Source organism: Grampus griseus, assembly GCF_964374135.1.
Source record: "Grampus griseus genome assembly, chromosome: 15".
In the NCBI taxonomy this organism is placed as follows: Eukaryota; Metazoa; Chordata; class Mammalia; order Artiodactyla; family Delphinidae; genus Grampus; species Grampus griseus.
Window position 1 is genome coordinate 20513737 of NC_139009.1, and position 12090 is coordinate 20525826.

General features: G+C 45.9%; 1 protein-coding gene across 2 annotated transcripts in view; it reads left to right on the forward strand.

Moving 5' to 3' along the window:
• Positions 1-9429: 9429 nt before the first annotated feature.
• Positions 9430-12090, forward strand: part of MAPRE3 (microtubule associated protein RP/EB family member 3) — a 47873-nt gene continuing 45212 nt past the window's right edge. For both annotated transcript variants that reach the window (XM_082672015.1, XM_082672016.1), the window contains exon 1: positions 9430-9599. The gene's annotated coding sequence lies outside the window, so the exon portion shown is untranslated. The remainder of the gene's footprint in view (positions 9600-12090) is intronic.

Consider the following 12090-nt stretch of genomic DNA (forward strand, 5'->3'; position numbering starts at 1 on the left):
GGGGGCACTTTCCTAGCTTTTCAGTCTAGCTTATAGACCTTATTATTCCATTAAAAGTTGTAAGCCTACCAAATTTTATCATTTACTTTTTTTTTTTCTTTTTTTTTTGCGGTACGCGGGCCTCTCACTGCTGTGGCCTCTCCCGTTGCGGAGCACAGGCTCCGGACGCGCAGGCTCAGCAGCCACGGCTCACGGGCCCAGCCGCTCCGCGGCATGTGGGATCCTCCCAGACCGGGGCACGAACCCGCGTCCCCTGCATCAGGAGGCAGACTCCCAACCACTGCGCCACCAGGGAAGCCCTCATTTACTTTTAAGGGGACTTTGATTCAATTTATAAACTTAAACACATTACGACATTTTAAATTACATTTAAAATTCTATTTCCTTTTTAAATAACTTTCCCAAGTACTAAATAATTATTACCAATCTGACAAACTTAGAAATATAGTGAGCTTAGAGGTTTATTAGATATTTCTTTGCTGAGCATAAATTTAGTAAGTTTTTGACATAAATTCATGTTACACATTTTAAATTAGTTCTGGGGCGCTCACTGTAATAGGCCAAAATTTCTTTTACAAGTATGACATAAACTACCAAATACGCTCAGATCCTCTCTCTCGCTCTCTCTTTTTTTTTTAAAATTGAAGTATAGCTAATTTACAATGTTCTTTTAGTTTCAGGTGTACAGCACAGTGATTCTGTATATATGAGTTTCCAGACATAATCAAGACATTTCTAATTAATGGAAATAATGCGTCAAGAGCTAGCAAGAGAAGGGCACTAGCTGCATACAAAGAATTGGAAACTGAAAGCTGATTTGTCAAAAAAAAATACTAGAGGATGGAAGATCATGGAGTATGTTTTCTAAGTTTTAAGGGAAAATAATTTCCAACCAAGATTTCTACACCCAACCAATCTGTCAACCAAGTATCAGTGAAAAGTCATTTTTAGACATGCAAGATTGAAAAGTTTGACCTTTCTTGTACCCTTTCTTAGGAATCCATTTGAGGGTGTGCCCCAACGTATTAAACTGTAATAAAAAATAGAAAGACATGGGATAAAGGGAATAGGAGATTCAACGTAGGTAAGAGGATCAGGAATGGTGTAGAGGGAAACCCCTGGAAGGCAGCTGGGCAGCAGCCTAGAAGACAATGGGTCCGGAAGGAGCAGCCCTGAGAAAACCCTGACCAGCAGGCTAGAAAATCCATTTGGTCCAGTATTCGCTCTTTTGTCACAATGTGCTATAAATACTTAGCTGAAAGAGGTTCTAAGAACAACCAGAAAGTATCGCCCTGCTCTTGATAAAAGAGAACAGAAGAAGAAAAGATGATTTGCAAAAAGAATGAATTATGGATTCTCTGAGTTTGGGGCTTCCTTACACACATCTAATTTAACCTCTGCAGAAATTTCTACCACATCCCTGACAGATCGTCTAGCCCTCAGGATCCAGGACATTTAGTCCAGTGACAGAGAAGCTCCTTCCCCAGGCATACTATCCCACTCCCCCAGAGCTCTGTTTGTTCAATATTACTTCCCTAATTGAAACGGAATTCTGTCTCTCTGCACCTCATGCCCGCGTGCCCTATAGCTGTTCCCTCTGGAGGAGCACAGAGCAAATGGCCACCCCATTCATGTAACAGCTCTTCCCATATGTGCACTTCATAGTGGGCTCCGTCCTGCCCACGCCACTCAGGTTTCCTCTAAGCCAGTAGTTCTCAAACTCTGGCTTTGCCTCAGAATCACCTGGAGTGCTTATTTAAACACAGCTCATGGGGCCCCGCCCCAAGAGCTTCTGACTCAGTAGGTCTGCTGTGGGCCAAACATTTCTACAAGTTCAGGTGCACTGAGAACCAAACTTTGGGAACCAAAGTAAGCAAACAGCTCCCCTTCTGTCAGCTGTCGGTCCATGGCATTGTTTTCATGCCACTCATCCTGAAATTGGCACCAAGCCTCCAGAATGGAGGTTCTGGTGTTTTTTTTTTTTTTTGTCCAAATTATTTTTATTTATTTTTTAACATCTTTATTGGAGTGTAATTGCTTTACAATGGTGTGTTAGTTTCTGCTTTATAACAAAGTGAATCAGCTATACATATACATATATCCCCATATCTCCTCCCTCTTCCGTCTCCCTCCCACCCTCCCTATCCCACCCCTCTAGGTGGTCACAGACCACCGAGCTGATCTCCCTGTGCTATGCGGCTGCTTCCCACTAGCTATCTATTTTACGTTTGGTAGTATATATATGTCCATGCCACTCTCACTTTGTCACAGCTTACCCTTCCCCCTCCCCATATCCTCAAGTCCATTCTCTAGTAGGTCTGTGTCTTTATTCCCGTGTGTCTTAACCCACAATGACTCCCTGGAGACTGCAAGGAACAGCCTGAGGGGCAGAGGGCCCTGGAGAAGTAAAGCCCTAAGAAATGACCTCCTTTGGTGAGTGAGCGCCTTCAGTTCCTGGGGGGGGCGGTGCAGAGCAGCAGCTGTACACTGAAAATGCCAGGAAGGTATATCTTCCCCTGCCCCTTTCCACTGTTGGGCTGGCCTCCTCTTCTATCCTCTTTCTGCCTTGTTCAGCCTTTCGCTGCTCCCCAAAGTCCTGGGTCCATGAGATGGCCCCTGGCCACAGTACTACCCATAAAGGCCTCCAGGTGGCGCTTTAAGCTTATCAGTGCCTGCTTCTTTGGCGTAAGGTGCCAAAGCTGACCTAACCTAGGTGAACTGGTAAGGCCCAAGAAAGGCCAATATGTTCAGGTCGCCATGGCCTCAGTCCCAGCCCCCAGAGCAGCTTGGGATAAGGGCAACCTTGAGTGTGAGTGCGGGGACATAGCAGCCCTTCTGCTACCAGGAGAACCCCTGGGGAAGTTGTCCCTTTCAAGGCCAATGTCTAAGCTAAAGTTGCAAGATTTAACAAAAATACAGGATGCTCAGTTAAATCTGACTTTCAGATAACAAGTAATTTTTAGAATTTTTTAGTGTAGATATGTCTCAAATAGTGTCTGTGGCACACTTATACTGAAAAATTATTTGTTGTTTACCTGAAATTCAAATTTAACTAGGCATCTTACATTCACGTGGCAACTCTAGGTTTACGTTCATGAGTTTTACATCTTCCATGTAATGCGTGCTTATGGAATATCTGCAAGCATGTGTTAGATACTACAAAAATGAATCAAGTGCAGCTTCTGCATTGAGAGATTAGTTTGGGGAAAGTACATATTGAGAAATAATTGTAGTACAGAAGGCATAGGAAGCATGGGATAGTGGAAGTTTGGGGTTTGGTGTTGGCTTTAGGTTCCGACCCGGCTCCTGACGTGCACTAGCTGTGTGACTTTACTTAACCTCTATGGGCCTCTACTGTTTATTGTGAAAATGGGAATGATACCAACCTCAGGAGGTGACCAGGGAGGTTATAGGAAATGGTACGTATTTCATGCCTAGCTATAGTAGCAGCTAAATAAATGCTAATTTCCCCTTTGTAAACAAGAAATACTGTGAGAGAGAGACAAATAAAAGTGCCAGAGTAGCAAAGAGCTTTACCTGCTTTGAGAAGGTCTCTATAAAGAATGTAACACTTCAGTTTTTAAATAAAAATAACAACTGATACTGTTTACTGAATGCCCACAGCATGCCAAGCATTGTCCTAAGCACGTGATAAACAAGATCCCACCTAATTCTTAAGTCTCTGAGGCTTTTACTATTATTATCCCTACTTTACAGATGAAGAAACTGAGTTAAATAGCTTGCCGTAGAGTTAGGGAGTGATAGATTTAGTATTTCAACTCAAGTCCACGTAGCTCCCAAACCTTGCCTTAACCTCTGTTTAATGCTGTCTTCACGTGAATTGGCCCTTGACATTTGAGGTGGGAATCGCTACGAAGAGAAGCACGATTTGTGTCCACTGAGCTGCAGAAACAGTGGATGCTGATGCAAAAGCTGGGGCAGGTGAAAGAGAAGAGTCTTGGGAGATACATGCACCCCAATGTTCATTGCAGCACTATTTACAATAGCCAGGACGTGGAAGCACTGCAACTCCTCTCTGCCCAGCTCCTCTCTGCCCAGCACTGCAGCTCCTCTCTGCCCTCACCTCACAGCTAGGGCAGCCCTGCAAGTGCCCATCTAAAGTCTAGCCCCCTGTCAGCCAGAGTTGACCCACTCTCTCAGACTCCCTCAACCACTTGGCTTCCCCTGTCACCCTGGGCAAAGCACAAAAGGTCAAGTTGTTTTTAACTTGCTTGGCTATTTTCAATCCCATGTGAGGTGCTAAGCGTACAAAGGTAAATAAGATATGGTCTCTGAGAGTAAGGACCTCGGGTGGGGAGAGATGTGAATAAGCGTGGTATTGTAACACAAGGCGATGTGAGGCCGTGACAAGAACGTACCTGGTACCAAAGAGAACGTGTCAACTGTCTGGAGGAGGTCCCTGACAGGGTCACAGAGGAAATGACACTAAAGCTGGTCTTGGAGAATGAGTGGGAGTTTGCAGAATGAGGGGAAAGGGGGACTCCAAGCAGGGTGAACCCCGTAACAGTGGCTCAGCTGTGAAACAGAACAGGTTTCTTGGCCAACCACAAGTGCTTCCTCTTTGTGGCTGACATATATGGTGAGAGGTAATGAGGCTAGGGGCATAAGAGGAGTGGAAGGTGAAGTGGAAATGGTTAGTAGGGGCCAGATTAGAGCAGAGCTTCTCTACCATGTGAAAGAGTCTGAACTTTTATCCTTCAAGCCAGTGTGTCTCAAACATTCCACTAAAGTACCCCAAAAGGCAGTGTGGAGAGTTCAGGCCTGGAGGTATCTTGAGTTCAAACTCTCTAAACGTCTTGTCTTTAAAATCATGTGATTCTTGCATTCTACTTCATCATATGTCTGGGTTTTTTAAAAATATTTTTAAATATTTTCCTGAATCTCTAAATAAAATTGAAGCTTGAGGAAGATATAACTATTTTATAGCTCCTCACTCTGTTTCCTTACATGACTCCCCCATGCCCAGAAGTTGTTTCAGCCAGTTTGAGAAGGGCAGCCATAGGGACTTAGGCAGAGGAGTTATGTTGATAAGATTTATCTTCTAGAAAGAGCCTCCTAGCTGGTGTTGAGGATGGGTCAGAAGTGAGAGAGACTAGAGGAAGAGAGACCAGGTGGGGGGCTCTGCAATAACCCAGGCAAGAGATGGTAAAGGTGATGGAGATAAAGAAGGAGAACAGACCTGAGAGCTATTTAAAAATGGAATTGATAGTGTTGGAAAACTGTTCTGGTATAAGGAGTTGGGGAGAAGATGTGGGTTAGGATCACCCTCAAGTTTTTCTTGGATAGTGATGTCATTAACAATAATAGGGAATATAGGAAAGTTAGGTTTGTGAGGGGGGAAGGGTAAATAAGTTTAATTTAAGCCTATTGAGTTTGAGGTGCCTGTGGGACATAGGGCTGGAGCTATCTAGAGGGCAATTACATATACAGGTCTGACAGTTGGAAGAGCTGATTGGGATGGAGATACAGATTCAGAAGTCATGGGAATACCTGAGGCCACTCAGGAAGTATGTATAGAGGGAGGAGAGAGAAATGAGATGGGAATCCCTGGGATGGTTAAGGGCAGATTTAGAAAGCAAGGGAGAATGGAAAAAGGAATGTCAAAAAGTCAAGAGGACTCATCACTTCCTGGCGAATGGCCAATTCCAGGGCTGAGGTAGGGAAAGTACAAGATGAGCCGGGAACATCTTTACCAGAAAGCAAGGGAAGGTTCAAAGGATGATGGGGACAAATCCAAAGGACACAGGGGCCAACTTGAAGTTTCTTCCACTGGCCAAATCTGTGGCCATTGAACATCAAAACAAATAATAAGAAGAAAGGATTATAACCCACTGGGGGAAAAATCCCTGTCAACACTGATATAAATAAATAAATGGCAGTGGGTCTGAACCCTAAACCAGGAACTGGCAATGTGTGCCCACTGGATTTCAGAAACGCTATGAACTAGTAACTGCTGTGTGTGCCTTTTTTTTCTCCTCTTTGAAATGATAATGTCCATGGAAATTATCCTATGCCTGTGCCTCTAGTGTATGCTGGGTACGTATAAGGCAGATGATGTGTCTCTTTACTTCACAGGTCTTCAGATCAAGAGGACTGGTACTCAAGGAGTTATATCCAAGGAACAGGGCCTGAAAAGCCATATCCATACTGGGCCCTGAGTTAGATGTTGAGATCCTGGACTTCAAGTTTGTGCTGTCATGGATTGAGACTTGGGGGTCTTGAGGGAGGGGATGAGTGTATTTTGCATTGAGTGGCATGTGAGTTCTTGTCATTAGGTGGTAGGGTGTAGCAGATAGCATTTTCCAAAGATGATTCAACAATATCTCTCATCCATGCTCTTATTACGTGACTTGGACATTGCTCCCTTTGAGAGGTGTGGCCTATGTTCCCTTCCTTTGATATTAGGTAGACTTTGTGATGTTGTTCAACCAATAGGATATGGTAGAAGTGATGTCTGAAGCAAGGTTATAAAAAGAGATGCAGGGACTTCCCTGGTGGTCCAGTGGTTAAGACTTCACCTTCAAGTGCAAGGGGTGTGGGTTTCAATCCCTGGTCGGGGAGTTAAGATCCCACGTGTCTCGCCGCCAAAAAACCAAAACAGAAAACAGAAGCAATATTGTAACAAATTCAATAGAGAGTTTAAAAATGGTCCACATCAAAAAAAATCTTAAAAAAAAAGGATGCAGCTTTTCCCTTACTATTATATTCACCCTTGAAACCTTCAACTACCATATAAGTATTCCAACTGTCCCAAAGCCACCATGTAGTGAGAAAGCTAGCTCTGAGATAATATGAAGAGAGAGGGTTGTCTAGTTAGCCCCCTGCTGTTTTTAAGCTCCAGCCACCATCTGACTGTAACCACTTGAGAAACCCTGAGTCAGAACCACCCAGCGGAGCTCTTCCTGAATTCCCATCCCACAGAAACAGAGATAATGAAATGGTTATTGTTTTAAACCACTAAATTGAAGTGATTTGTTTTGCAGCAATAGATAACTGACACACGGTAAAATGTTAACATGTGGAGAATCTGGATGAAGGGTGTACAGAAACTCTTTGTAGAATGGTTCTTTATCCCATGTGTGACAAATGGGTGGGGCTACAAGGACCATAGTCTCTTCTCGGGATTACTCAGGCCAGCCAGCTACCTCTGATGCCAGCTACCATCCAAGTCCACACCTACAACCATGGAGATGTGCTGGAACTTCAGAATGGAGAAGCAAAATAAACTGAGTCTGAAAATTTTCCCTTGTCCTTGTGACACCCAGACACCCTGTAGATACAGTTAGGAACAGCTTCAGTTCTCCAACTCTGTAGCTAGGAAAAGTGTAGCCTGCATTTTTACTGTCCTAACCCCTTGATTTGCTCTGGGAATTATCCTCTACAGGAAACCCTCTCCTTTCTGAGAACTGCCTTGGATGGGTGGAGACAGTCTTGACTCAGCATATGCTGTGTCCCTCTCTTTTCTTACTCTATCTGTAGTCAGCTGCCTTCTCCTTCTCTCCTGAGAAAATGGGCTCAGTCAGAGTGCTTTGACACCCATAGTCCTGGGGTGGAATCTCTGGGAGCTATACAGGGAGACTCAGAAAAGAATGCTAGCTACGAATTCTTACTTCTGAGTCATTCAAAGAGAATGCAGCATGTCAACAAGCCCAGCAGAATCCAGTGATGTTCACCAAGAGTGCTGGATCTGAGCTGGGTTAGGACATGGTATAATAGTAAGGCATGAAGGGCTTGTACTGATTATAGAGGGTGACAGGGATCATTGAAGAGGTCAGTAACTTGTGAGAAAATTTATTTAGTGGAAACATTAGGGACAGTGTAGAAGGGAGACTAGCTACAGGTGAGGAGTCAGGAAACAGAGAATGCCAGAGTCTAAATTAATAGAGGACTAGAGTTTTGGCATTAAGATGGAGAGCTAAGTGAGTGAGAGAGGTGTAATAGTGTCTGTGGTACTTAACGATTAAATATGTGCAAAGATCATATGGAAAATATTAGTGGAGACTCTGAGGCAGTTAGGTCAGAGAAAGTGAGGATGAACAAAAAAATTTTTTAACCTTTGACTCCTTTCACTTATTTCTTTGGAGTCAAAGAAGATACTTCTTTGAAGACTCTTTGAAGAAAATCTTTGTCTTCACTTGATCCAGTTCCATAAGCACTTATTGGAACTCTACTATGTTTCATATTGGGTGCTAGATGCTGAGGGAGCAGATGAATAAGACAGAATTCCTGCCTACAAGGGGCATGTAGTCTGCTTGAAGAGACACATGCAAACCAAGGACAATACTGTAAGATGTGTATGGAGGTATACAAAAGGAGGTATGTACAAGATGGGTACAGAGGTGACCTTAAGATATCCACGGGAGTCAGGGCTGAGGGAAGGAGACCCAGAAGTAGTTTGCACAAAGAGAACCAAGCTAATGAAATCATGAAGTGGTGAGCATAGTGGAACCCTGGGTGGAGTACTGGAGGACAAGGACAGTAGGTGTGGACAGGAAGAAGAGGGATCTAGAAGAACTGGGGAGATCCATAAAAGCTGACCTAGAACAGGGAATCTGGGAACACCAATGAACATATCAAGGAGGGAGCTAGTTATGAGGGGGTAGAATTTAAACTAGCTAGTGGGCAAGATGAAGAAACAGGTATCGTTTACAAACGCATTGGGACAGAGACAATAAGGTTGATAAAAATTCGTGACATGTGTATAGAAGACTTTGTTAGCTCCATTTAGAGGTAAAGGTATAGACTTTTTGGCAGGAGACAAAAAGGAATGCTTAACACAGGCAGAGGAAAATTGAATTTGGGGATTAGAGTAACAGGCTGCGATTGAAAGCCATAAACCAAGAGAGGAGAGAAAGCCCAGCCTTAGCTCTCTCCTGTTGCTAAAAAAGAAGAAATATTCTCCTTTGCAGTAGCCGTGAGACAGATAAGAATCCGTCATCTAGAGGGAGGAGATATGGGGATATATGTATATGTATAGTTGGTTCACTTTGTTATAAAGCAGGAACTAACACACCATTGTAAAGCAATAAAGATGTAAAAAAAAAAAAAAAAGAATCCGTCATCTGGCTACTATGGAATCAGGTGTAAATGGTTGTTCTTTCTGTGCTCAGTTAGGGTGGAGGAATTGTTACCCCGTTGCTAAGGAAAGAGGAAGGGGCTGTTTCCAGTTGCCATGGAGACAAGGTAAGAGCGTTCCCTCGATACCGCCGTAAATTTATGAGGCGGTGTCCTCTCCTTGTTGCTATGGCGACTTAGAGGGACTGTTCTCGTCGTCCCCACCTCCCATCGCAGTTGCTAACACAAGGTGGAAGTAGGGGCTGTCCTTCCCTCTCCAACCAGTTGCCTTGGAGACGGCTGGTGCCCTGGCCCCGCCCCGCTCGGACTGACAGCGGTGGCCGCATCGCGCCTGCGCAGTGCTCTCTTCCCCCGCAGTCTCTGTGCGTTGAAGCCGGAGACCGCGGCGGCCTCTGTTAGGACCCTCCGCCCCAGAGCCGCCGGCCGGAGCCGCAGCCTCAGCCGCAGCGCCCCCGCCGCCTGTCCCCTCCCCCGCCGCCTCCGCCGGAGCCATCTCGCGCACTGTGAGTCCAGGCCGAGGCGACCGACGCCGTGGGGCTGAGTCAGCGGGAGGCCCGGGCCCGAGCTGGGGGAGGGGAACCGAGTTGCCCCCCTCGCCTCCCGACCCGCGCACCCGCCCCCCAACTGCGTCTCCCCCACGCCCGCCTCCCTTCCTCCACCCCTCTCTCCCGGGCTCCCCGCGGCCTCAGCCGTCAGGCCTCCCCGAGCCACTCCCCCTCCCCTTCTCTCCCCACAGACCCACCTTGGGGCTTCTTTCCCGCTGGATGCGGCGCTACCGCACCTCTGCTCTGGACAGACTTTTCCCCAAAAAAACTGCCCCCCGTTCGCCCTTGTCCCTTCTCCTTACTCCTCTTGGGCCTGACATCTCCGGCCTCTCGGGTTTTCCCCAGTCATATGCCAGAAAAAGAGTGACAAGGGAGAGAGCGAGGGGAGACTGGGGGGAGGGGGACGTTGTGCCTGCCCAAACGTTGGGGCCTCAGGTTTCCTACCCACACGCTCCTGCCCCGGCTGGCGTGGGGAGGCAGGTCTGGACAGTACTAGCTGGCTGCTAAGAGCTTGTGGGGCTTTCCGAGTAGATTTGCTGGGAAGCGTTCCGCCCCATCATCATGATCAGCTACTGCTTAGTGAGCACTCTCTAGTGCACGGTGGCCTTCTAGTGGGCTGAGCTCTGGCTTTGGCGGGCGCTGTGGAGAGGGACTAGAGAGAGTGGAGGGAGGGGAAGAAAAGGTTGCGTTTGGGAGCTGAAGTTCCTGCGCTTCCAGTGCGTTGTTGTGAATAAGCATCTTGCAGTACTCTTTAACATGCTTTCCATCCCCCCCGCCCCCTTCCCTTCCCCCCCGCCCCCCCCCACCGTAGTACAACATGGATATAATGGGAGGTTTGGAAACAGGCCTGATACCCGTAGCAAATGCTTACTGTTTGTATATTAAGGGTTGTGATCTCTGATACCTGTAAATTCCAAGTGGTAACCAACTGGGCAAGAGTGAGTTTTAACATAACATGTGCAGAGCGGAGAAGGAGGAGGAGAACTGAGGTTTCTCTCTGGTGTAGGGCTGAGGCTTGCACCCCCTGTTTCTTGCAGCTGTGTCTCTGTGGGGACTGTCACCTGATAGGGGTTCTAGCATATTTGAACAATTCCCTGGGTTATGTTTGCTACCCATCCACCTGCCCATCGTGCATTCCCTGATCTTGGAATAGAGCAGGATCCCAAACTGTTTTCTTTTTTCGGAAGAAAAGGAGCTGAAGTTAGAGTTGGTGCGCACAGCCAGAAGCTGTCTCTTAATAAACGTGCCTCAACTCGAGGGCTCCTAACTACTGTGTGTACCTCATTGCCAACTTCCTTTGATTCTTTTTTTTTTTTTTTTTTTGCTTTCAGATCTCAGTGTACTGTTAGAAAATGTGTGTAAATATCACCCAGTTAAACTGTAGAAGAGGCTTTGGGTTTTTTTACTTTAGGGTGCAAAAGGCGTAGATGGTTCAGTTCTAAAAATCATGGTGAAGAACCCACAAATTTGGAGTTTCTGGCTTGCAAACGGTGAGGAATAACGATTTTGCGCCTTGACTTTGCTCAATCATGGCCTATTGGCAGCCTCCTCAGAGCCACTCCCCGCCCCCATGCCCATCAGATTAGTTTACAGTAGCAAAGACGGCTGTCGCCCTAGTTTTAAACATAGAGATGAAGTTCAGGAAAACTACTGCCCCCATGCAGCAGTGCAGTTTCTTCTGTTTCGAATGCCAGTCTGGGGTTTGGTGGGATGCACCTGCCTGCGGGGCGATGGGAACTGTGGGGCCTGAGAGTTACATTCCTTCTGTGTGGTCCTCTCTGTGTTGCATAGCTCACCGAAATACCCGAGCAGGGCAGGAGCAGACAGCTGTGCTGGAGAGCTGCTCCTCCTGAGTTGAGTGTATTTTGGGAATCAGCGATATTACTGGGGTGGAGGGTTGTGAATTAAGAAGCAAGAAAATGCGTCAAGGCTAGATAGATCAGGAGGGTGTGAGTAAAATGTCCCCTTTACAGTTTACTGTGGGATAGGACATTTCCAGAGCACCACAGTGGTTTTTATATAGGTTAATTTGCCTTTAAAATCCATACCTGTGTTTTATGAGATAATGATGGAATGCCTTTTAAACTGCTGCTGTTGGGAAACAGGACTAATACCTGTGTCTCATACGTTGCCTATCCAGTTGTTACTGAGTGTAATTGTTAAGATCAGGGAGAGGGACATGATTTGAACCAAATTAGACCTAAATCTATGTGATCTATGTTGTAGTCTTGTAGCACTATATTTCCTTGATTCTAAGACACACCAGCAATTTACCAGCAGCTTTTAGGTAAACTCATTTAACACTACCAGATCAAAATATACATGTTGAGTCTACGGTGCCTCCTAATTTCAGGAACATTAAAACAGCCAGGAAGCGGCCAGATTTGAAGGAGGGATTTGCGTGTCTTAGAACTGAGAATGATATTTATAATATTCCTGGGGATGTGCT